A 5,730-nucleotide genomic window follows, 5' to 3' on the forward strand; every position below is an offset into this window, starting at 1 on the left:
TTAGTTACGTGATCTACTCACCTTATCTTCAGCATTCTTCTGTAGCACCACATTTCAAAAGCATCTATTCTCTTCTAGTCCAAACTGGTTATCGTCCATGTTTCACTTCCATACATGGCTACACTCCATACAAATACTTTCAGAAACCACTTCCTGACACTTAAATCTATACTCGATGTTAACAAATTTCTCTTCTTCAGAAACGATTTCCTTGCCATTGCCAGTCTACATTTTATATCCTCTCTACTTCAACCATTATCAGTTATTTTGCTGCCTAAATAGCAAAACTCCTTTACTACTTTAAGTGTCTAATTTCCTAATCTAATCCCCTCAGCATCACCCGATTTAATTTGACTACATTCCATTATCCTCGTTTTGCTTTTGTTGATGTTCATCTTATATCCTACTTTCAAGACACTGTCCATTCCGTTCAACTGCTCTTCCAAGTCCTTTGCTGTCCCTGACAGAATTACAATGTCATCGGCGAACCTCAAAGTTTTTACTTCTTCTCCATGAATTTTAATACCTACTCCGAATTTTTCTTTTGTTTCCTTTACTGCTTGCTCAATATACAGATTGAATAACATCGGGGAGAGGCTAAAACCCTGTCTCACTCCTTCCAAACCACTGCTTCCCTTTCATGCCCCTCGACTCTTATAACTGCCATCTGGTTTCTGTACAAATTGTAAATAGCCTTTCGCTCCCTGTATTTTACCCCTGCCACCTTCAGAATTTGAAAGAGAGTATTCCAGTCAACTTTATCAAAAGCTTTCTCTAAGTCTACAAATGCTAGAAACGTAGGTTTGCCTTTTCTTAATCTTTCTTCTAAGATAATTCGTAAGGTTAGTATTGCCTCACGTGTTCCAACATTTCTACGGAATCCAAACTGATCTTCCCCGAGGTCTGCTTCTACCAGGTTTTCCATTCATCTGTAAAGAATTCGCGTTAGTATTTTGCAGCTGTGACTTATTAAACTGATAGTTCGGTAATTTTCACATCTGTCAATGCCTGCTTTCTTAGGGATTGGAATTATTATATTCTTCTTGAAATCTGTGGGTATTTCACCTGTCTCATACATCTTGCTCACCAGATGGTAGAGTTTTGTCAGGACTGGTTCTCCCAAGGCCATCAGTAGTTCTAATGGAATCTTGTCTACTCCCGGGGCCTTGTTTCGACTCTGGTCTTTCAGTGCTCTGTCAAACTCTTCACGCAGTATCTTATCTCCCATTTCATCTTCATCTACATCCTCTTCCATTTCCATAATATTGTCGTCAAGTACATCGCCCTTGTATAAACCCTCTATATACTCCTTCCACCTTTCTGCCTTCCCTTCTTTGCTTAGAACTGGGTTGCCATCTGAGCTCTTGATATTCATACAAGTGGTTCTCTTCTCTCCAAAGGTCTCTTTAATTTTCCTGTAGGCAGTATCTATCTTACCCCTAGTGAGACAAGCATCTACATCCTTACATTTGTCCTCTAGCCATCCCTGCTTAGCCATTTTGCACTTCCTGTCGATCTCATTTTTGAGACGTTTGTATTCCTTTTTGCCTGCTTCATTTACTGCATTTTTATATTTTCTCCTTTCATCAATTAAATTCAATAGCCCTCGTCTTTTTACCTACTTGATCCTCTGCTGCCTTCACTACTTCATCCCTCAGAGCTACCCATTCTTCTTCTACTGTATTTTTCCCCCCATTCCTGTCAATTGTTCCCTTATGCTCTCCCTGAAACTCTCTACAACCTCTGGTTCTTTCAGTTTATCCAGGTCCCATCTCCTTAAATTCCCACCTTTTTGCAGTTTCTTCAGTTTCAATCTGCAGTTCATAACCAATAGATTGTGGTCAGAATCCACATCTGCCCCTGGAAATGTCTTACAATTTAACACCTGGTTCCTAAATCTCTGTCTTACCATTATATAATCTATCTGATACCTATTAGTATCTCCAGGATTCTTCCAGGTATACAACCTTCTTTTATGATTCTTGAACCAAGTGTTAGCTATGATTAAGTTATGCTCTGTGCAAAATTCTACAAGGCGGCTTCCTCTTTCATTTCTTCCCCCCAATCCATATTCACGTACTATGTTTCCTTCTCTCCCTTTTCCTACTGACGAATTCCAGTCACCCATGACTATTAAATTTTCGTCTCCCTTCACTACCTGAATAATTTCTTTTATCTTGTCATACATTTCATCAATTTCTTCATCATCTGCAGAGCTAGTTGGCATATAAACTTGTACTACTGTAGTAGGCATGGGCTTTGTGTCTATCTTGGCCACAATAATGCGTTCACTATGCTGTTTGTAGTAGCTAACCCGCATTCCTATTGCTTTATTCATTATTAAACCTACTCCTGCATTACCCCTATTTGATTTTGTATTTATAACCCTGTAATCACCTGACCAAAAGTCTTCTTCCTCCTGCCACCGAACTTCACTAATTCCCACTATATCTAACTTTAACCTATCCATTTCCCTTTTTAAATTTTCTAACCTACCTGCCCGATTAAGGGATCTGACATTCCATGCTCCGATCCGTAGAATGCCAGTTTTCTTTCTCCTGATAACAACGTCCTCTTGAGTAGTCCCCGCCCGGAGATCCGAATGGGGGACTATTTTACATCCGGAATATTTATCTAAGAGGACGCCATCATCATTTAATCATACAGTAAAGCTGCATGTCCTCGGGAAAAATTACGGCTGTAGTTTCCCCTTGCTTTCAGCCGTTCGCAGTACCAGCACAGCAAGGCCGTTTTGGTTAATGTTACAAGGCCAGATCAATCATCCAGACTGTTGCCCCTGCAACTACTGAAAAGGCTGCTGCCCCTCTTCAGGAACCACATGTTTGTCTGGCCTCTCAACAGATACCCCTCCGTTGTGGTTGCACCTACGGTACGGCCATCTAACTGCTATAATCTCATGAAAGCAGTAAATTCAGATACAAGAGTAACTCAGTCTACTTCTAGTAGAATAGACTACATAATACTAAGTATGGAGGTAAAAGATATTATTAGGTGCTGGAATGTGGACTTCCACTACTCGGACCACAAATGTCAATTTGTAGACTATGAACACACAAGCACCCAAGAAAGGACTCAGGTCGTAGAACATAAAAGAATGCTTAAAGAGAAAAACATTAATGCTTTTAAAAGTAAACTAGCATCTGAGGAACGGCAACTAGTTCTTCAGCAAAAAGGGTCTGAATACAAATGGGCCAAATTTTATGATGATATTTTACAGTATCTTAATTTTTGCTGCACAGTGAAAGAAATTAAAAAAATAGTAACTCACAACCAAAATGTACAAAACACTAGACTGACTCTTCAAGCTTACATGATTAAACTCAGGCAAAATATCTAGGATCTACGTTTGCTACATAAATCAACTAAATTGCAAATATTTAAGGATAAGGACAATCAAGCTAAAAAAACAATTTCAGGAACAGATCCCAAATTTAAGAAAACAGATCCTAGATAAGGAAATAGCTCAGTCAACAAATATAGGGAAGACTTCATGGAATATAATAAATAGATATTGCAAGGCCACCCCTAAGTTAGGTGCTCAAATTGACAGAATCCAACATGAAGGAAACCTTATTAATGATCCAGATAAAACCTGCAATATATTTAATGAATATTTTATATCTTCAGCTGTGAATCCAGTTAATAACACAGGTCTGACTCGAATGATAAAGCCTTACCCTAGGCTGGAAACTGCTTTTGAATTTTAGGAAGTGAGTGTGGAGGAAATAGGAAAATAATAGTAGTAGTAGTAGTAGTAGTAGTAGTAGTAGAGGGGTTTTTGGGCGCACGACAGCAAGGTCTTCAGCGCCCGTTCAGTAACACAGTGAGACGAGTGTCAAGAAAAAAACTCAGAACATTTATATAAAACGGAACATAAAACACGGGGAACAATCATTGAAAAATATGTGCTCACCCACACCGAAGTGTGGGATGAAGCAGGGCATCAGCAGTAAAACATGGACAACACAGGAAGAAAATGGTAGAGGGAGCTAAAACAATGTAGCAGATGGAAGTGGCTGGCTGACCGAAAGGAAAAAAGGGAGGAGTCTGCCACTCTGCAATACACTAAAACCTCCAGCCTAAAAGTTTAGGCCAGAGTCCAGACACATCACAAAACTTTAAAACCCTAGACATACACGTCTCATCGTTAGCTAAAACACAGGGCAGATCCCCAGAACCCTGTGCTTCTGCCCTTGCATCACGGTATAACATGCAGTCTGTTAAAATGTGCCGGACAGAGATGTGCACACCACAGGTATCACAAAACGGAGGATTCTCCCACCGTAATAAAAAGCTATGTGTGAGAGGACAGTGCCCGATCTGAAGACGTGTGAGGGCCACCTCTTCCCGCCTGAGCAACCGGCAGGAGGAACGCCACGGCCGAGTGGTTGACTTTACCGACCACAGTTTATTGGCCGTCACCGCCAGCCATTCGTCCTCCCACAACTCCATGCACTTCCTGTGGAGTGCAGCGATGACTGACTGCAAGGGGATAGGACACTGGACCACATCCTGCTCTCTGCAGGCCTCCTTGGCAGCCCGATCGGCCTGTTCATCGCCCCATATGCCGACATGACCAGGCACCCAGCAAAAAGATACCTCTTTACCCCGCCGTTGGAGCAAGTACAGTTGATCATATATCAGCTGGACCATCTCCTCAGTCGGGTATAGGTGCTGCAGTGATTGTAAGGCACTAAGAGAATCGGAGCAGAGAAGAAATCGATCGCCCCGAACACGATGCATCTGCTCCAGTGCCTTCAGGATCGAGTGGAGCTCCGTTGCGAAAATGGTATATTCAGCAGGGAGGCGAATCCGGGTAACATGATCAGGGAACACCACAGAACAGCCAAGGAAATTCTCCTGTTTGGAGCCATCAGTGTAAACGACAGTGAAACCGTGATGCACATCTAAAATGTTAAAAAACAGAGATTGGAATGTAAAATCTGGTGTGCCATCTTTCTTAATATTAGTCAAATCTAAAATAAGTTTGGGTCTCCGGAGGAGCCAAGGTGGAGATCTGCTCCAACCGCGACGTAAAACACGAAGACCAGCCATACACATCGCACCGAGGCAATCCTGTGCGCGAATCCCATAGGGCTGCGTCGCACGTTGCCGGTTATGAAACAATTGTGCCAGACGAGGCTGAGCAACGGTATGGTATGCAAGGGTGTATGGTGTGGACAAAGTTTTATACGCCTGGCGCACTGTAAGTAGCCGTTGCTATGAAGTGGCAGTTCACCAGCCTCTGCACAGAGGCTTGGTATGGGGCTAGTTCGGAATGCCCCAGTGGCCAACCGAAGCCCTTCATGGTGCACAACGTCCAACATCTTTAAGTAAGAAGGCCTCGCAGACCCATACACCGTGCACCCATAATCGAGCCCAGATCGCACAAACGCCCTGTAAAACTGGAGCAGACAAGTCCTGTCAGCTCCCCATGTACTGTGGCTAAGACATTTTAAAATACTTAAAGCCTTAAGTGACGGCCGTTTCAGGTCTTTAAGATGAGGTAACCACGTGAGCTACGAGTAAAAAATGAGCCCCAGAAATCTCGCCGTGTCTTTAAAAGTAAGAATAGTGTCCCTCATCCTCAACTCAGGAAAGGTTAAAATCGAACGAGAATGGTTAAAAAGAACACATACAGACTTCTCGGTGGAAAACTTAAAACCACTCTTCTGGGCCCAGTCATCCAAACGCCTAATCGTAAGTTGC

The sequence above is a fragment of the Schistocerca nitens genome, chromosome 11 (genome assembly GCF_023898315.1).
Source record: "Schistocerca nitens isolate TAMUIC-IGC-003100 chromosome 11, iqSchNite1.1, whole genome shotgun sequence".
Classification (NCBI taxonomy): Eukaryota; Metazoa; Arthropoda; class Insecta; order Orthoptera; family Acrididae; genus Schistocerca; species Schistocerca nitens.